This window comes from Triturus cristatus, chromosome 4_1 (assembly GCF_964204655.1).
Source record: "Triturus cristatus chromosome 4_1, aTriCri1.1, whole genome shotgun sequence".
Taxonomy (NCBI): domain Eukaryota; kingdom Metazoa; phylum Chordata; class Amphibia; order Caudata; family Salamandridae; genus Triturus; species Triturus cristatus.
This window is the reverse complement of record NC_140585.1, coordinates 637,244,447-637,266,115: the sequence shown is the minus strand read 5'-3', so window position 1 is coordinate 637,266,115 and position 21,669 is coordinate 637,244,447. Positions and strand designations below refer to the sequence as shown.

General features: G+C 42.4%; 1 long non-coding RNA gene across 1 annotated transcript; it reads left to right on the top strand.

Moving 5' to 3' along the window:
* The first annotated feature begins 291 nt into the window (after positions 1 to 291).
* Positions 292 to 21,388, top strand: LOC146855318 (uncharacterized). Its single transcript, XR_014980812.1, has 5 exons — positions 292 to 347; positions 1,037 to 1,100; positions 1,284 to 1,342; positions 3,721 to 3,878; positions 19,642 to 21,388. It is a non-coding gene; the product is annotated as an uncharacterized LOC146855318 (long non-coding RNA).
* Positions 21,389 to 21,669: the final 281 nt, after the last annotated feature.

The window sequence follows — 21,669 nt, the reverse complement described above, 5'->3', positions numbered from 1 at the left end:
CACTGAGATTGGTATAAGCTCGACAGATAATTCAAGATAGCATCAGTTGGCCTCATTAAGGCACTCCGCATTTATTTTATGAGGCCTGCTATCCCCTAATACATACTCTTAATCCTTATCAGACAGCATGGGGGCATAACTTTTTCGTGTTAAAAGCGCATTCATAGACGGGAGACTACAACTCCCATGATGCTTAGACGCGTTACGATGACGCGGGAACATCAGCGTGCTTCATGATAACGCGGGAACATCAGCGCGCTTCAGATCGTTTGTATTTAAACACCAGGGACACGCAAGTCGGCACCTCCCCATCCTGCTCTGCAAATCACTGGGGTACCGACGGACAGGTTAGTCAAATTTTGCCGACCTCTTACTAAGATGTGGAAATAGATAGCGCCCTAGTAACTATGAAGGTTTTGTAATAGATCGAGCCAGATTGTTACCGCTTTTGGTTTAAACTACTCACTCAATGTGAAGGGTGTTGTAGTGAGATTCTGATGCCACCGCTATAAACACGAAAGGCGGCGTTGGTTTGTGGTATTTTAGTAGACTTATTTTCGATAATGAAGTGGCCAAATATCTCACTCAGGATTTTTATCAAGTTATTAATATGGGGTGTTAGCAACATATTCACCTCTTGATAAAAAGGGATAACAAGTATATACAATATAAAATCTCCTTTAAGGACTTTTTATACGATTATGATCGAGCACATTCTTATAACACAGAAGTATATACATAAATACTCTTTAGACAAAAAAAGACGAATATCTAAGATTTCTTGACATAGATGATTATAGAGAGAGACATATGATGCTAGACGATGTGTGTTTTATTTCTATTCTTGACTTTGAGGACACGTCATAACTGTTCATTCAGATCATCATTTTAAGGTTTCTGTTGAATAGTGAGACGACCATGTAGACAGACACTTTGGTATGACGCTAGGTTGGAAAGTTTGCGATGTGGTTTTAAAATATAAAGCCATAAGGTTCGTGTTTTGAGATTTTTCTCATACCCATTTGTCTTTACATAGAGCGGGGCCTCATTTCTCTGAGCGGATGCCAGGTGAGGTGAGGAGTGCTCCCGTACTCGGACGGGTAAGCGTCTGTTTCGTTTTTTCGTATGTTTTATGAATGGAAATTGGCTCATTGACAATTCCAAATGTTTCCAGTAGCCCTTTCAATAGGAGTTACAGTTGTAAAATTACTTTACATAGATAATAATGATAAAGCAGGTTTCTTTACATAATCATTTAGATTGAGTATTTTTCTCTTTTTTAGGATTTGGAAGAATACTCCTGAGAAATTCAAGGAGATTGTTTGGAAAATCCTCGCTTTCAGTAGGTTGTATAATTTACTTCACTGGTGTGCTTGATTTTTTTGGATCACACTATATACACAGCAGTAGTGTCAGGACTCCAAGATTACAGATAGGTTTAATTGCGCATCGAAGACTCAAAGTTTGTACACGCCGAGCTATGGAAGATACATGGGTGGAGCTGACTCGGAAATGGCGCCGGAAAAGGCCACCAGAACCGAGTAGCTGTTAGCGTTCTAGTGTTTGGCAGAGAACGCGCTGGAATCCTAGGTGAGGCTCGCGCTGCTTAGGAACTGCGCACTTCACCAAGAATTCTAGAGAGTCAGGTGCGCACTTCAGAGCGCGCTAACAAAAAGAGTTTTAGTGTTTGTTTAAAGGCTTTTCATAATCAAGACTGAAGGGCTTTCGGAAGACTGTAGATACGAGTTAGTAATCCGAGTTCAATGAAGTTGAGAGATGTTTGAGGAGAACAGCAAGTCTCAGTTTTGTGAAGATTTCGTTCCGAGTCGTCAGGGAGAGGAAGCAGCGTCTACAGGAGCATCTGAAGAAAGAAAAAGAAAACGAAGCTAAGTTACAAGTGTATATTTGTCACGTCAGAGAACTGAAGTAAATTACTGATAGCTATAGAGTTATAGAACTTACTGTGGGTGGCTTGGCGCCCGAAGGAGATGGCAGCGTTCGGCTAGGAGCTCCGTTCACACCGGAGTCTACTGGCGGTTTGCGCATCAGTTTCCACCAACGAAGGGCAGTCTTCCCTGTCGGAGCATGCCAGGACCATTTTCAATCCTTTTCTGGCGCTGAGGCATAGTTATTTTGGGTCTTACAGCCCATTTTATCTTCGGTCGCGGCTCGTCATCGGCCGCGGCCGCCATCTTGTTTATTTTCGCCCGTGAGCGCCTCAGCAGCGCGTTTTATCGCGCATGGATCCCCTGGATGCCTCATGCTTACATTTCTGACCCCAGCACTTCCCGAAGCACAGATGTGGCTAACCAGCACTCTAAGGTGACTTTTTTCTCTTCAACTATGATTATTTCTGCTGCTTCTCTTTTTTTTTTTTATAAGCTGACTGGAATTTTCAACTCTCCTCATATACGGCGGCCATTTTTATGACTCCTCTCTCCAACACTTTTGACTCCAATTCTTTGGCCTGGCATTTTTCTTTATTAATTTGCTTTCTGGTCCTTTTTCAGTTGGGCAATAAGATATTTTATGACCTCACGCTCCATAGGCGTGCTGATGGCGGATTGCTCCAGTAAAGTTCAAAAGCGTAATTATATTAAAAATTCCAAGTTATTCACGGCACTGGCCCATTTGGAAGCTTCTCAGTCTCTACCTTCAACTGAGATGACGTAGACTGCGGACACCTCCTCACAATCTTCGGCAAAAGCGAACTCTAAGAGGTTAAAAAAAGACCCGCCTTCGCCTCCTAAGTCCTCTTCGCCCATCTCTATGGAGTTACTCCTCGAAGAGATACGGGCCCTGCGCCCTTACATGGAGGAGACTAATGCTAAGTTGCAGATTCTCACTGACAATTGGGCTTCGATGGATGAAAGAGTGTCGTCGGTGGAGCGTGACGTCTCCTCTCTTCAGGAATCTGCGTCCAAGGTCTCTCACATGCATACGCAGATTTCCTCTCTTCAGAAGCAGGTGGAGGACCTTGAAAATCGCAACAGACGCAACAATCTTCGTCTTTACGGCTTGGTGGAGGGTTGTGAGGGGAATGATCCCATCAATTTCTTCAAGTCCTTTCTTCCTAAGCTTCTGCACCTGCCTGATGACACCTCACTGAATATCCAACGTGCTCACAGGCTTGGTCGAGCATCCTCCTCTCCTTCCGTGTCAACGAAGCCTAGAGGTGTAATAATGTACTTTCTAGAATACACAGACTTGTTGAAAGTCCTTTCAGCCGCCAGAGCCTCTCCTCGTCTCACATGGTCAGGCTCCACTTTGTTCTTTGCGCAGGATTATGCCAGGACCACTGCAAACCGTCGCAAGGCCTTCCTAGATATGAGACCTGACCTTCGCTCCATTGGTGCCAGATATGGGCTCTTTCATCCTTGTCTATTTAAGGTCACTCACAATAACAAGACTACAACATATGAGGACCCTGCGCGACTTCGAAGCTTCCTGAATTCCTGCGGTCAAGCTGATATGGAGTTATCTGGTCCCTCTTCTCACCCGCCATGACTTTTTTCTGTAGTTGCAGTTTGATTCCCCAATTTGCTAAGCTTTAATGCTTTCATTTTTACAGGTTCTTCAGATTGTATGACTTCTCGTTAAGATTATATCTTTTATTTTAGCTTCTGATATTGTTGTTCTGGTTCTTCAGCTGGTCATATGTTTGTTTTTTATCTTCGTTGTATTCGAGTCCCTAACTTTGTTCTTTTTCTCCCTTCACAGATCATTGTTTTGCGTTCCGTTTTATTGTCTCTGGTTGGACATCTCCTTCACCCCGAATGCCTTGCTTCTCCCAGTTGGCCCTACCTCCCTCCCCTCGTCTCCACGTATGTCTTCGCTTGTTCCCAGTTCCTGATTGTATTTTTCCCATGCTACCCCCCGTAAGTACTCTTCATTCCTTATTTATCATGTTCCTCTTTGTTCTATATTTTCTTATTTTACCTTTTCCCTCGATGCTCTCAGGTTTATTGGTGTCATTACCTTTTCCATGGCTCTCCTCCTCTTCTCTTTCTTCACTCTTTCTTCTCCCCATTGTATATTGGATCTCTTGCTTGTATTCATCTCCCTTTACCTATCTTACTCTCCCCTGGCCCTTACTTACCATTATCTTTGAGAATTGCTGTATCTTCTTATCATTCTTATTATTTTCTTGGCTTTTTCCTATTTACATGGCTTCTCTGGTTCCTCTCTCACTTTTTCTTTTGCTCATGTTCCACCACGTCTGTTCTCACCTCATTCTCTCTTTCTCTTATGCCCTTTCTCGGTGCGAGGCTTTTCCTTGCTGTCCTATTCTCCAATTGGTCCATTCTTCGATTAACCCTTAATGTCAGTTCGAATTGTTTCCTGGAATGTTAAAGGTCTGCATTCTCCTATCAAGAGACAAAAAATCCTCTCTCATTTAGCCAAATTAAATGTAGACATTGCCTTTTTACAAGAAACCCATTTGTCTGACGCTGAAGCTGCTAAACTTAAGAGAGGATGGGTGGGTGCTGTATTTTCATCTCCGGGTGATGGTAAGAGGAACGGTGTGGTTGTACTAGTTCGCAAATCTCTTGCTCATTTGCTCTTGGTTTCTGAATCAGATCCTGAAGGTAGATGGTTGTATGTCAAACTTTCCTCGAAGGGTGTCCCTCTTTCCCTGCTTAATATCTATGCCCCCACCGGTGGTGATCATGTCTTTTGGCGCGCAATGGCCTCCCGCATCACTGAATATATTGATGATAATTTTATCTTAGCAGGTGATTGTAACTTACCCTTTGATCCTTTTTTAGACAGAAACTCCAAGGCACCTTTTATCCCTAATAAGTCTCACAAGCTCTTTGCTCAAGCGATATCCCAACATAAACTCATTGATGCTTGGCGCCTCTGCAACCCTACCTCTAAAGAATTCACCTTCTACTCCCCGACTCATCATTCCCAATCTCGTATTGACTATATTTTTCTCTCCCATCATATGTCCCAATCCCTTACCCATGCTGACATCGGCCCCTTCTTATTTTCTGATCATGCCCCCGTTTTGATTAACATTGACATCTTACCCAAGTCCACTGGACCAAAGAGATGGCGCTTTAACAATACCTTACTCCTCGATCCCAAATTCTCCGCCTCCTTTGTTGATTTCACCACAGAATTTTTCATCATTAATGACGCACCCACCATGCCCAACCATGTTATCTGGGACGCCTATAAAGCAGCAGCCAGGGGTTTTATTATCAGCTTTGTGGCTAGTAAACGTAAGAATGCTCGTAAGCGCACCAGTGACCTCCTTTTTACGATTAAAAAGTTAGAGCATTCCTTCTATACTTCCCACTCGCAAGAAAGTCTGACTGCTCTCATTGCTGCCAAGATGCAATTTAACAAACAATCCACTGAGGATGCTTCATTGTATTTGTTGAAATCCAGTTCAAAATTCTATGGGGGTAAAAATAAGGCGGGAAAGGTTTTAGCCAACTATCTAAAAGTCAAGCAAAACAAACTAAATATTGAATCTGTCTACGATGTTAATTCTGTTTTAAAGCATACGGATGTTGATATTTTAGAGCAATTCTCCCAGTTTTATTCCAAACTCTACTCTTCTGAAATGCACCCCACTGCTCATTCTCTTGCTACTTTCTTTGCCAGCATTCAACCACCTTCCAATTTCCCTGTTGATTTATCTGCCCTTGAATCACCAATCTCTAGCGATGAATTATTTACTGCACTTCAATCACTCAAGAAAGACAAGGCCCCTGGTCCAGACGGATTCACAGTTGAATTTTATTTGCATTTTTCTAAACTGTTATTGCCCAGGCTACATTCCCTTATTGACTCCTTCATATTAAGTGGCTCTTCCTCAGGTACATTTTCAGACGCTCACATTTGTGTTATACCCAAAGAAGGCAAAGATACCCAGCATTGTAAGAATTACAGACCAATTTCTTTGGTCAACATTGATTATAAATTGTATGCCAAATCTCTCGCCATAAGATTAGACCCTTTTCTTCCCGAACTGCTAGGCCCTGAACAATCTGGTTTCGTTAAAGGTCGCTTCATCACAGATAACACCAGACTTTTGTTTAATGTCCTCTCCAAATCTCCACAGTTCCAAAACTCACTAGCAGCCATTGCCCTAGACGCGGAAAAAGCGTTTGATAGGGTGGAGTGGACTTTCCTTTTCTCCGCCCTCAAATGGTTTGGGTTCGGTCCGCATTTCATTTCTTTTATCTCCTTCCTTTATTCCAGCCCTAGAGCGGCGGTTTGCGCCAACGGTCTAGTTTCCTCTTTTTTCAATCTAGGTAGGGGTGTTCGTCAGGGTTGCCCTCTCTCCCCTTTTCTTTTTAATCTGGCCTTGGAACCTTTCCTTTCAAAGCTTCGTCAAAACCCTAACTTACATGGTTTCCAAATTTCCCAAACTAATATTAAACTTGCTGCCTACGCAGACGATATTCTATTATTCATGTCTAACCCCGCTACTTCTATCCCCGCATTCCTAGCTGAAGTCCACGATTACTCTCAGATTTCAGGTTATAAGCTAAACAATGACAAGTGTGAGATTTTACCCCTTACTAAGTTCACTTTTAAACCGGATTTTATGGCGTCCAAATTTACTTGGAGCCCCTCACATATCAAATACCTTGGTTTGCACATTACTTCCTCCCTCTCCGACACTGTTTCGTTATGCCTCAATAAGTGCATCCAGAAATTGTCCGACCTCACTTCCAGATGGCACCCATTATACCTTTCCTGGTGGGGCCGTCTTGACACGATTAAAATGATGCTCTCCCCGTTAGTCCTTTACACCATCTCTAACATTCCAATTCCTATCCCTGCTAAGTTTTTTAAGAAAATTAACACTATTCTCTCTTCCTTCCTTTGGTCCGGCAAAAAAGCACGTATGTCCTTGCTCAGACTGCAACTCCCCAAATCAGAGGGTGGAGTTAACTTTCCGGATTTTCCCGCTTACCACAAGGCATTCCTTTTGCGGCAAGCTTCCCATTGGTTGCAAGACCCTGCTGAGCCGTCCCCCTTATGGGTTGTCATTGAACGCCTTTCTTTATCCCCTTTCACTTTTGCTGAATACCTTTCATTTTCTCGTAAGCCCCACTTTTCCTCCATTCCTATCCACAAGTTTACAGCCAAACTGCTTCTTTCCACCTCTCCAGGCCCCCCTTCCTCTGTGGCAGAGTTTCTCAATTCCACTATCTGGCACAATAACAGTATATCCATCAATCGTAAGCCCTTTTATTGGAAAACTTGGAGACAGAGGGGTTTAATCTGGGTATCTCAACTCTTCTCTAAATCTGATTTCTTATCCTTCTCTGTTCTTAGCCAAAACTTTCATCTCCCTCATTCTTTTGCCTGTAAATATCTTATGCTTAAAAATGCAGTTATGTCCACTTATGCTCTTCTCTCTAACCCCCTCATGCATCCTCACCCTCCCAATCCTACCTCACAGCTTCATTCCTTCTTGCGTACCCACCCTACAGCCTCCTCATTATACCACTCATTTCATACGATCCTCACACCTAGACCAAAATCCAAGGTTGAGGAACAGTGGGAATCTGATTTTGCCATCTCTTGGCCCACCTCCCTTTGGGACAAATTATGGACCAAACTTCGCAAGACATCTAGAGCTGCCTCCCTCACACAAACCCTTTTCTTTATTTACAACAGACTTCTCTTTTCTCCCCAGGTGTTGAATAAGAGGTTTTCTTCTATCCCGGATCTTTGTTGGTCCTGTTCTACTCCTAAGGCCACTCTTTTTCACATGCTTTTTTCTTGCACTCTTACGCAAAACTTTTGGACATTAGTTTGGGCCCAAATCAATGCCATATTCCACACTACATCCCCCTTCTCTTATGTCAATATTTTTTTAGGGAGCCTCTCTCCTTGCTGGGATGACACTGATTTCAATACGCAAATTGTTGATTTGTTGTTAGCTGTTGCATTCCAGCAAATCACCGTCAATTGGAAAAACTTTACGAATATTTCTTTCAAAGCATGGTGGTACAATGTTTGTCATAATCACAGGCTAGATACTGTCTTCGTGCACCCCCCTAGCTTAGCTGCTAAACGACATGATTTATGGCTTCCTGTTACCTTGTACCTAGATACCTGTGCTAAACGCTCCTCTCATGTATCACCTACTCAGCAAGAGGTCTCTAAGCCTCCTTGATTGACACTGCTTTTCATTTGCATTATTCTTTTTATATAAGCTACTTTATTGCTCATTATTACCAGCGCTGTTTTTTGTTATTTAGCCTCAAATCTTTGTTATCCTCTGATTAATTGTATATTTTCATTACCATGTTTTACTTTTCTCTTCTATTGAAGATATGTTTGTATTTTTTCTTATGTATTGACACCTTTACTTATCCAATAAAAATCTTTTGAACTTAAAAAAAAATAGAACTTACTGTGAGGAAAGTGGCTTTACAGAATTTCTCCACAGTGGTCACGAGTTGTAACGGCAAGTCCTGAAAAAACGAAGAGAGAATTGCATTACATGTTAGAACGCTTGAGCAACTACAAATAATTAGAATAAGATAAAACGATACTTACCACAGAAATAAGTCGTCGGACAGTAGCTTAAGAACAGAGAGTAAAATACCACCACGAAAAGAATAAGAAGAGAAAACACTAAATACACAGATGAATAATTACAAATAGGAAAAGACCTCAAACTCAGTAAGTAGAATACCAAATTAAAATAAATAATACCAAGTTAAAAGAGAGCAAAGTTCTTAACAGATAAATGTAAATATATTGCAGGTGTGCAAAAAGAAAAAGAAACTGTGAACTAAGGCAGATACCAAGGAAGATAAAACATAGAAGAGTGAAAAGAAAAATAGGAAAGTAAGTATGAAGCACAGGGAGAAAGATTCACATGAGGCAGATAAACTTTGGGTTCTAGCTGTTTCCTTTTTAATTGCAGACGAAGAATATAGTTAAGGAATTAAAAGGCACACACAGAAAAGAAATAAAAGAAATAGAAGAGAAGCTAAGTTCTGGAATTGGCATGGTAAGGAAATAAGGCAATAGGGGTTAAGAGATAAGGGAGGTTAAGGACTAAAAGTTTATGATAACAATAACTCTTGTCTACAGGTTACCTCTTCAGCAATAGAAGTCTGCTGGACGGACTCCTGAAGGAAGCCGCAGAACAGTCTCTTCTCTCTTTTGTTATTTTATCTATTTTCCCCTTCCACCAAGATAGCCACTCTAGAGACTTGTCACACTAAGCTCTGGATTGCTGTCAGGGTGGATTTGGGAACTAGCATCTCTGTTCCTGTGTAGTAGAGTACAGTAACTAGAGTCTGACAAGTAGCATAAGTTCTTAAAGGTCCTGACGAAAGCCTGATTATCATCTAATCTTGAGGCTGAAACATGTAGACCCTTCCTTGTTGGACTTGAGCAGTTATTTTTTCAAAACTGCTTCTACACTGGTTTTAATTTTGTTTCTCGGACAGATACAATTAAAGCATTTTTCCTGTCCCAGTAGATGATTTTAACGATTTGACTTTTCACTTTTCATTTGCACTGCTTCCATCACCACCACTAAAATAATAGATAGCTATATTAAAGCCTTATGGCAGACACCACATTTTAGACAGATAGGTTTTGTTTGCCTACTTAGTCTGTAGCCCTGATTCATTGAAGGGCCCAGCAAGGGCTATCTAATCCCAGATGATGTGGGCTGCTAACATGATGGCTGATGGGATTTATTATCAATGAGAAAGCACACCTTTGCCTTCCGTATTATGGGACTTCCTAGATCATTGGAACCCATCTAACTTTGGTTCTTTGTGTGGAAGCGCAAGTTAAATTTATGCTTATAGCGCTGGCAACCCAAGAGCACCTTACTATATGTTATACGTCATCTATTTTGGAGGATCACTTTCTTTGCTTTGAACTTTATTGATGAATGTGGAATTAAGACACATTACATTGCCTTATACGTTTGGTCCCAAGACTTACATTTGCCTTGAAGAAGTTCCAGTGTGGAACGAAACGCGTTGGCTGAGTATCTGTATGAAAAATAAAGGAGATTACTAAAGATACCGATTTGTTTTGGACTTCTCCTGACTGGTGCACCTTCCATCTTTGTTTATCTTATCTGTAACTGCTTGCCAGTGGGGTTGTTCTACGACGCACTCCGGAAGCATTGTGCACAGGATCTAAATACTAAATGAGAGACTTTGGGATATTAAGTGCCAAACTAGTAGTCAGTCGTAGTTCCTATCTTGTTTAACAAGAGTCTGACAAGTAGCATAAGTTCTTAAAGGTCCTGACGAAAGCCTGATTATCATCTAATCTTGAGGCTGAAACATGTAGACCCTTCCTTGTTGGACTTGAGCAGTTATTTTTTCAAAACTGCTTCTACACTGGTTTTAATTTTGTTTCTCGGACAGATACAATTAAAGCATTTTTCCTGTCCCAGTAGATGATTTTAACGATTTGACTTTTCACTTTTCATTTGCACTGCTTCCATCACCACCACTAAAATAATAGATAGCTATATTAAAGCATTATGGCAGACACCACATTTTAGACAGATAGGTTTTGTTTGCCTACTTAGTCTGTAGCCCTGATTCATTGAAGGGCCCAGCAAGGGCTATCTAATCCCAGATGATGTGGGCTGCTAACATGATGGCTGATGGGATTTATTATCAATGAGAAAGTGCTGTACTTGCTTTTTCTTGTATTTCTGACCCTAGGTTTCCTTGTTGTTGTTGCAGTATATAACGAGATTAAGGGATTAGAAACCTAGTGGTCTTTAAATATATTTCCCTGAGACCCCCTTTGATATATCCGGGCAACTCTAGATATATTTTGTTATTCATTGTCCCCTTCTGCAACCACAGCCATGACCTCGGCCTCTCTCTTTGATAGTGGCTGGTCTAAACAGAATAGTTTCATTTTCTCTAAAAAAGTAGCAATGGTGCCGAGGCCTTCTCATTCACTTAGGTCTACATCTGATTCACTATTTATATCCATGGAGTGTACTTGAATTTAAAAATCATCCTTTTATGATCATGCTTCAAAGCATCAAACATTGTTGCAAATGTTAATATTCTGCCGTGATTATAATCCCTCTGTTTTCTCATACATTTTCTTTCTCTTGCACTCCTGTATTTCTTCTTTTTATTTGTCAAGGTGCACTTCCATATCTTTCCTAGTAAGGATTAGATATCAGTCTTTCTTCCATTTCTTTAATGTTTTTATGGAGTTCCTGCAGGTCAAATTTAGCATGCTTAATTAGAATCCGTATCATTTTCAATGAGCTCTTGTTAGACCTGGCATCCTTAGGATGGTCTTCCCCTGGACCTTTTGACTTTTGCCTCCACGTTTTGCTGATTCTTTTTGTAAGCCTTAGGACTCTAAGAAATGTACCACTGCTAACCATTACTAAAGTGCATGTGCTTCTCTCCTAAACATGATGAAATTGATGTATACCTGATTGTACCTCCAGTGAGATGGATGGGGCACCTGCGATGGCCGCCCCATAGTCCACTGAGTAGGACATCGCTTCCCTTGTTGACAAGCCTCAACTTGCTGGATGACATGTGGAAGGAGTACTCACCAAGGAGAAGTTTTGTAGGGCACAAAGGAAGTGCCCAACCCTTGTGGGCATGAGGTAAGAGGCTGAAGCCCAAGCAGCAGGTGATTCCACTGGTAATCACCACATTTACTGGGAGGGCAACCTCCTGTACAGTGAGCCTAAGGCTCCTTGGCTTGGGACATCAAGGGCCCTGGCGGTCCCCCCAATTCTACAGCCCCTTCCTTCTGGAGCTGGCTCATAAAATTAACCTTGCAGGACACCTAGGCCAAGACAAGACTTTTACAAGGCTTTTTCCACCACTTCTATTAGTCTAGGATCAAGAATTCGTCCGATATGTTCTGTAGGATTTGTGTGACCCGCCAGGCCAGCGGAAAGGAAGGGCGGAGGCTATAAGCTCCCTAATCTCTTGCTTGTCATTAGAACATCCTTTGGAAGGGTGGGCATCAACATTGTAGGGTCTTTTGATCCCCAGACTGCATCAGGCAACATGTTCTTCCTTGTTCTGGTGGATCATGCCATTAGGTACACAGAGACAATCCCTCTGAGGACTACTACTGCATCCACAGTGGCAAAGGCTCTGATAGGGATTCGTACCCAAGTGTGTTTCCCCAAGGTATGTTGTATCTGACAGGGGCACACATTTCATTTCTGCTTATATGCATTCAATGGGGAAGGAGTGTGGGGTACCCTGCAGGTTCTCTACCGCGTACCATCCAGAAACCAGTAGGGTTGTTCAGAGGTTCACCAAGACCCTGAACGGCATGATAAGAGGCCTGCCTGAGGTCCTAAGGAAAAAGTAGGATATCCTCTTAACATTCCTGTTGTTCGCTTACAGAAAGGTGCTGCAGAGAGGAGTGGGTTTCAGCCCCCTTGAATTGTTGTATGGGCACTCAGTCAGAGGACATCTGAGTCTGGTGAAAGAAGGGTGGGAGCAAGCTCCCAGGAAGGTACACCAGGATGTAGTGAGCTACATGTTGGCCTTCAGAATCCAGACGGCTAAGTTATTAGGCCTGGGCGGTAAAATCAGTTCCGCTCGCGGAATTTGGGTAATTTTGCATTCCGCGGAGAACACGGAATTGCCAAAAATTCTGCGATCTGCGGTTTCACTGATTTTTTTGTTTGTTCGTGCTTTCAAAATCCGTGTTCGTGAGATATTTACCCCGAGCACGTAAACAGCGTTCGCGAACAGGAAAAAAGCATTGCAAATGGGAGGACCAAGTATTCCACGTGTTCACGAACTCTACATGCTCAAGGAGATACTTTACCGTTTTGCGGAGCTTTGCGTAGCGCGACTATGCAAATTCATCCCACCCCTATAGGTTATGGAAGTAAGCTTCCAGCAACCTTGAAACCAGCCAGGAAGTCATGAAGGCCTGATATGACAAAAAGTCTACCACTGTAGAATTTCAACCTGGTCGGAAAGTGTGGGTGATGGAGCCAGTAGAGGCCAGGGACCTGCAGGACCACTGGAATGGGTCATATGAGGTGCTTGAAAGAAAGGGTGAGGCCACATACCTGGTGAACCTCAAGACCTCTACCCAACCCCATAGAGTGCTACATGTAAATCACCTCAAACCACATTTTGAGAGGTCTGAGCTCACCATCCTGTTGGTGACTGATGGAGAAGAGGAAGAGGAGAGTGAACCTCTTCCTGACCTCTTGGACTCTAAGGAGAAGGATGGGTCTATGGAAGGAGCAATTCTTTCCCCCACTCTAACGCCTGAACAACCAAGAGACTGCCATCAAGTGTTGGGGCAATACTTTTCTCTGTTCTCCCTTGTCCCTTGGCTACCCACCTGTGTACCCATTATGTGGACACAGGGGACAACCTACATGTCAAGAATACATCTTACAGGTTTTCAGCTAAGGTGAGGTCCAGTATTAAGACTGAAGTGTCCAAAATGCTGGAGTTGGGGGTGCTAGAACCCTCCAGTAGCACCTGGTCCAGTCGTGTGGTTCTGGTACCTAAAGCTGCCACACGGGCACCACACCTCAACTGACGTTCTGTGTGGAGGGCTAAAGTCTGTGACTAAGACTGATGATTACCCCATCCCCAGGGCTGATGAGCCAATTGATTGGTTAGGGGATGCCCAGTATCTCAGTATCTTTGATCCAACATCATAGTACTGGCAGATTGCCCTAATAGAGGGAGCTAATGAGAGGTCAGCCTTCTCCACTCCAGAGGACCACTACCAGCTCAGAGTGATGACCTTTGGATTAAGGAATGCCCCTGTCACCTTCCAGAGATGGTGAACCAGACCCTTGTTGGTATGGAAGCCTTCTCTGCTGATTATCTGGATGACATAGCTGCTTTGAGTAGCAGCTGGAAGGACCACCTTTTCACCTCCAGGAAGCGCTTCATGCTCTACAGCAGGCAGACCTGACTATCAAGGCAAGTAACTGCCAGATAGGGAAGGGGTCTGTGGTGTACTCTGGACACCTGGTGGGCTTGGGAGAGGTGCAATCTCTTCAGGCAAGATAGAAACAATCTTGGCCTGACTGTCTCCCAAACCCAGATTGAGGTCAGAGCATTCTTGGGCCTCGCTGGGTTCTATAGGATGGTTGTCAAGGAATATGGCACCAATGTGGGCTCCTTGACTGAGCTGACTTCCAAGAAGTGGTCCAGGAATGTGATTTGGACAGAGGCATTTCAAACTGTATTTGACTCCCCGAAGCAAGCCCTGTGCACAGCTTCTGCTCAAGACCCCTGCTTTCTTACAGGAGTTTATCATTTCGACAGATGCATAGCCATAGGGGCAGTACTCTTCCAACTTAATGAGCAGGGCCTAGACCACCCTGTAGCCTTCATCTCCAGGAGGTTACTCCCCCGGGAACAGAGGTGGAGTGCTATTAAGAGAGAGGCTTTTGCTGTTGTTTAGGCACTGAAGAAGTTGAAGCCATACCTGTTTAGGACTCACTTCCTGAATCAGACTGACCCCAGGCTTCACAGGCGGTTCATGCAAATGAAGGATAAGAATCTTAAATTGCTGAGGTGGTCCAATTCCTTACAGGGTATGGACTTCATGGTAGAACACAGACCCGGGGTTGATCATGCCAGTGCTGATTGTCTATCTAGGTTTTTCCACCTTAGTGATGAGAACTTCCTAGAGGTTGGGTAGATATTCCCACTTTCAGCTTCGGGGGGGACACGTGTTAGACCTGGAATCCTTAAGGTGGTCTTCCCCTGGACATTTTGCTTTTTGCCTCTGTGTATTGCTGGTTATTTTTGTTGGCCTTACGACTCTGAGTCCTTTACCACTGCTAATCACTGCTAAAGTGCATGTGCTTCTCCTTTAAACATGATGACATTGGTATATACCTGATTGGCATATTTGGTGTACTGGAAAGTTCCTTGTAAAGTGGTATACCATATACCCAGGGATTGTACTTCAAATGCTACTAGTAGGCTTTAGCACTGATTGTGCCACCGGAAGAAATAGCCTTTCAAACCTGTCTCAGGCCAGCCACTTCAGAGCTTGTGTGTGCAGTTTACTGCCACTTCAATTTGGCATTTAAAATTACTTGTAATGCCTTAAACTCCCCTTTCATTACATGGATGTTACCCCTAAAGGAGGCTCTAAGTATGCCTAATGGCAGGGTTCCATGTAAGTAAAAGGTAGGACATGTACTTGTATGTTTTGCATGTCTTGATAGTGACAAACAGCCTATTTTGTTTTTCACTACTATGAGGCCGACCGCTCTCATAGCCCTGTATTGGGAATTCCTTAATACACGTTTAAGCTGTAATTCCTGATCTGAGAGTAGCAGCTGTTTCATGTTTCATATGTTTGGAATGGTAATGATGAATCCTCCTTACTAGTGAAGTTGGATTTAACATTACTGTTTTAGAAATGCCACTGTTAGAAAGTGGAAATGTCTCTGTACTTCCTACTCTTTCTGCCTGACAGCCTGTCTCCAATGCATTTCAGGTTTGGGTGACATGAACACTTTGTGCATTCCCTCTAGATAGCCACAAACACAGGAAGGTTAGGCTCATCTGCATTCTGACTACCCATCTGCATTGATCTATATTCTGATGGATCTTCCTGGACAGGGAGGAATGGAGTTTTGGGTGTGAAGCCATGAATCCCTCTATGATGAAGTCAACCCCATTGCCTGAAGTGAGAGACTATGGGATCCCGTCTTGGTCTTGAGATGGACACCCCGCAAGGGATGTCAGACCACTGCGAGCTGGAGTGTCTGTGTGCAGAAGCCTCAGTGTCTCGCGTCAGTGTGTCAGCATGGATGTCCTTTTCTCCTCTCTCTATCTCAGCAAGAGATGGTGTATATATACCCAAAGTGGTACCCCCTGGGGATATACCTTGCTGTGTCATGTCGGACTGGGATTATAGAAGGAATGACCCTTACACACAGTTATTTTGCAGGAGATGGTAGGCCCGCTGTCCTGCTGTGATTCCAAGAATCCTTATGCATAACAAATGAGGCTTAAGCTTTTCGGAGAAAACCTCATGTCATCTTTGGACATTACCGTAACTAGGTAAAAGGTCAATACTATGAACCGTTATGTAGTATAATGGTAGGGAGAATATAGGTGAAAGGTTAGGTGACTACCTGAGCCTATATTAGGGCGTCTATAGGAAACATAACAACAGGACTGGGTTGAAAGGGAGCCTTATGCACTTTAGAGAGCTGCTTTGAAGTCACCCCCTACATCCAAGCCACTTTGGGCAAAAGGATACCTTAACAACAGACACTTCTGGATCTGGAACTTAACCTTTGTCAGAAGGACTGCTGTGCTGCTTAAAGGACTCATCTGGACTGCTTTTATGGAAGGACTACTTTTCTGCTTGTTGCCCTGCTGCCTGCTGCTCCCTGACTATGCTAAAGGGGAGCTGAACTCTGCCTTCCCTCCAGGTGATCTCCAAGGGCTTACTGGCATGCCTCATGTTTTCCGAGGTCTCAGGGACACCAAAGACTTCCGGCAGTTCGGCTGGTGCTGCTGTACTCTGCCTTCTGTGAGTCGGGCCTTTGCCTAAGGTGCACTCTCCAAATTCTGGGCCTCAAAAATGGGATCTGCAGTTGTTTTCTACAAATCTGACACATCCTCGCTACTGTGCAGGTCGAAACCAACGCATCGCCCTTTGACGCTGACGCAGGGGCTGTTCAATGACCGTGTTCCCAAAACCTGCGCGGCCAGATGACGACTCTCTGCACGACTAAACAATGACACATTGATTTCACTTCAGTGAAGCTCAAAGACGATGCAGCATCACAATTGCATCGAAAAACTATACATTAAGCCCACAGCATCAACACTTTCCTCCATTGTAGGTACATTCGCAGTGGACTGTAGCCGGCCTGCCCTGTATCGCGGTTGGCCTGAACTTTTTGATTTGCACCATTCCCTCGTGTCCTCAAGTAACCTTTGACCAATAGTGACTTCTAAGCACTATTTTTGCATTTAATCTTTAAAAACAATTAATATCTCGACTTCTACTGACTGATTCCCAAAAAGCGTAATGCAGTGTGTTGTTATGGTTAGATGCAATATTTGCTCAGTCCTGTTTATACCGCCGTTTTTGGTATTTGGGTGACAACATTAAACAAACAAATGATTGTGTTAATAATACATTGACAATGTAATATTTGCACTTTGAAAACATAAAACATGTAAAAAAGTTCATTTAAAAAAATATTTATATCAAACATATTAATGTTCTGTATAATGATGTATTAAAAATGTATATGTGCTGAATATTCAATGAAATGTGTGTTTCAATTTTAAAATGTTTGTAAACATTTACAACATTTTTAATGCAGACATATGAACCTAGGGAGTGTGAGGAGATGACAGCCTCATGTGTTCAGACCATTTCCAGACCTTGCCACCAAGGAAGTACAGGATATTATAAAACAAATTCCGATTGAATAGGCCAGGGGTCTCCAACCTTTTCTGTAGTGAGAGCAAGTTTTAATCAGTGAGAATCAATTGGAGCTACTAATGGCAAGGCAAATCACACATTTTTGCGAGATACCCCCCACGCCCATCTTCGTTGACTTTAACCCTCATTTCTTCGAAGCCCATACTGTGGTTTGAAAGAAATCGAAATACTGATAATAATGACTTTAGATTTGTGTTGTCACCACACTAGTTTTTTGAGGAAGCAAAATAGTGGTTTAAGAGCTAAAAAAAATTACACTATATGATATTGTTATTTACCCAGGAGGGTGGTACTGAATGTGTCTGTTATGCACTTCATAGACTGTAGTGCTCTGAATCCCTGTGGAGAGCTAAACAAATAATCAATTATTGATCATCACATGCAAAAGTGAAAATACTTTTTTCTAACAAGTCGTTTTCTTTTCATTACATCTGACAAATTCCTATGTCAGAAGATGTTGGGACACAAAGCACATGGACCTTTTAAAAATCATAAAGGGTGGCAGAATGAGAAGCTAGCCTAGAATGGCTGCATGAAAGCAGTGCTGAATGCCACACATGACTGACCAAACAGTTTGCACACACCGAGGTGCACAGTAGATTCCTTGTGGTAAAAGATTGCTGCTGCTGGTGCCTGGAGATGGTGAGACTGTGAGTTGGCGTTAGCTGAGACTACTGCTCTGTGACTTGGTGGTGCATGGTCTCAGAGGTCTGACAGCAGTTGGGACTGTTGGTGAGACCAGGGCTGTACATGTGTCTGGTGAGCTGTGTCGCCCAATCCTGTTTCTGGTGCCCCAACTGACCCTTAGCCACCACAGATGAATGTGCCTCCGTGGCACAGCATAAAGCACTGGCAGTGCCACTCAGCAGTGAGGCTTTTGCAACTTGTCTCATGTCATGTGGATCTATCTAGTATTTTTGTTCCCTTACATTCTCTGTTACAAAGGCACAACCAAACGCACAAATTGCTCCTTCTTTAGAAAAGCGGGTCAATTAGGTCCCTAATTCCAAAAAGACAGAAGTATGGAATACTCTCAGGGGTAAAGTATTTTGAAACAGAGCCCTTCATTGAATTAGGTGCTGTCTTCACACAAGCATAAAACTGGTTTTGTTAATCCATTTATGAGGATGCAGCTGTGCGTGTCATTCGGGGGAGCTGAGGGAGAAAATCTGCTTCATTGCCAGTCAGATGCTGGACCTAGATCTAGCGACAGACATTTGCATGCCAGATGAAGATTTGTGGACAATTTATGGAGCATGACACCTGATATATTTGTTTTTACCACATACCACTGGGGTGAAGTTGGACCACATGCCTCCCACCGTTCTTCAAAGTCACGATTCTCCATTGGCCCACCGATGAGTAATCTGCAGCGTGCGGTGTGCAGTAGCCCACTTCTGCCATCTTGGAAAAGGCAGGTGGAATGGGTTCTGGCAGGGTAGCAGTTCAATACTGCCTGCGCCACGCCACTTAGACGCTACCGACTCAGATGACAAACAACGTCGTCCTCTTCAACCCGCCCCACACTGTCCAAGGTAAGCTCACTTAAGCTTATCACAGCAGCTAGATTGGGTGAGGGCAGGAACCACCTATAAAAAAATCACAGAAAAACATTAAAAGATAATAAAAGGCTCCAAATATCAAAATGCGGATGCAAACTATGCATGGGGCCTTGGAGAACTACCAGTACCTTGCGATCAACCAGTTGGAGACCTCTGGAATAGGCAAACAAATCTTGATTTATGTCATCAACTGGATCCAGATATTCTGCCTCACAATAGGAACACCACAGCAATTACACCAATTTTTGCATTAATAGCAGTACTCCTTGTTGCGGCCACAGGATCATTCCAATGCACTTTGGCAGTATCTGCTGGAATGTCACAACCAACTTTTAGTGATGTGCCACAAGACGTTCTTTCTTCAATGATGGGACACATCAACAGCTTCATTCAGTTCAAGTTGTCTGCTTGCCAGATGTGTACATCACAAGCGTGTTTTCACACTTTCCTGGATCAGCTCATGGTTCCTTTGTACTACAGAACAGCTCAATTCCCCCTGCAAATATCACAGCTTTGACCTGAGAGGGCCTGGCTTGTTGGTAAGAACAATCTGTCAATATGTTGTTTGGTTAATTTGAAGATTAATGATTTGACACATAGTAACATTTTTGGGTTATTTTTTTTTCTTTTTGTCTCATAGGAGATTCAGCTTATCCTAGCCGACCATGGTTGTTGGCACTAATGAGGAATCTGACAACACCAGGGGAGATTTACTTCAACGAGGCCCATTGAGGAACATGGAGGCCAGTCCTGCGGGCTTTTGGGCTCCTAAAGGCCAGATTTTGATTTCTAGATGAGACTGATGGGGCCCTCTTCTACTCACCCGATAAGGTGTGCTCCATCACAATGCCCTGCTGCATGTTACACAACATAGCGCTGCAACAGAACATCCAATACATTGCAGAGGATGGAGATGTTTAAGAGCCACCGGATGAGGATAACTAAATGCCAAATGCAGATAGCGGTCAGAGGAAGGACTTTACTTATGTCAAGATATTATTCACAACTTTTCACATAAGTGTGAGTATATATTTGCAGTTTATTATATGACATGTTATACCAACTTTTAACCTAATGGGGATGACAGTATGTGCTGGAAATGTATTAGAAAGGGCAACTTAAGGAAAATACAGTGCAAAGATGGTTGTTGATCAAAGTTTTGACACATTGAGTACTCTGTTCATTTACATTGTTTATCTTTGATTGTTCTTAGAAAAGGTGTCATAAATTATTCTTTTGTTACGTGAAAGTTTTGTAATGTAATCAACTGATTGCTTTTGTTTTTTAATCTGTTTTGGTTCCTTAACAATGTCATCTTCATTTGGACGTTTCTAAGTTGTGCAATTTGCAATTATAAGCTGTTGTTGCAAAGTACAAAGGGAACATGGGTTGATGATGGGAAAAACAAACACACAGACTTTGGATGTACATATCTGGTACAAAGACTACTTGCACAGTGATTGAATTGAAGTTTCTATATAGTGTTAGACTTGTTTTGTGTGAAATGTTGACACCAAGGCAATATGTGCTGCTAAAAATGCTCTAACCACATGTGGTAGTCAACACAAAACATGCTAATCTCCCTTTGCATTTGCAAAATCCTGATTTTGTGTTAAGTGTCTGAGGGTGTTGATGTGTGTTGAGAGAATGTCTTTCACACAACACTTAAAGTTGTTTGGGACATTGCACCAGATGCTGCAACTCTGTATTGGAATGATCCTGTGGCCACTAAATGGCCATTACTTAGACTATTGGTGTTATTGATGTGGGATTTCTATTTTGGGCCAGGAGATTTGGCTCCAGCTGATGACGTAGATCAATATTTTTAGCCTATTTATTCTGATGTATTTGATTATATTCTGTTCTTCCATGGTGTCAAGGTCTAGAACTGTAAGTGAGGAAAAAGTCAAATCATGTAGGTTATGCATGGGTTGTAATTGTTAAGAAAGTAATGAAAGAAAATATTTCTTTCGATTTAGTAAAGTACTAGTTAATGATCTGTGGTTTTTGATAACATTTGGGACACATTGCCTACATGGAAATTATTCATGACTAAATAATCATTTTGAAGTGCACATTTATCAATGTATGATATAAAGGAAAAAATGAATCAATTGAGTAATGAAGTACAACAACAGTCCTTGACTTTGTCAGTTTAGTTTTATTCAACATAACGAAACACAAAAAAATACATGATGAAATAAAAAAAAACATACATTAAAGCAGTCAGTCGTGGTGAATGAAACTAATATTGCAGAGCCAAAATTGTTTGAATTTCAATGTCATCATCATCATACAACTTTAGTCAATCTTTTTTAAAACAGATCATGAAAGCACAAGTTCATCCAAAATATTACATAACAGGTATTATAACCATATATATCAAATTTTTAAAAAGAAGGACCAGCATGTCGAATTAGCCATGTACATAGTAAAACAAGTATAACAAAAAACATAAAAATCAATTAAAAACCATAAAAATCCCTTAATGACACTTAGGCCCATTTTGCAGAAATCAGTCCAGTTCCATCCTAATTGCTGCTCATTTAGACAAAGACCCCCTCATTTTCCTCTTTACATGCAAGCCCACAAAAATGAAGCAAGGGAAAAACACACAAATGGATCCGGAAGTGCCTTTGGAAAATACAGAGCCGCCCTACATTGTGTA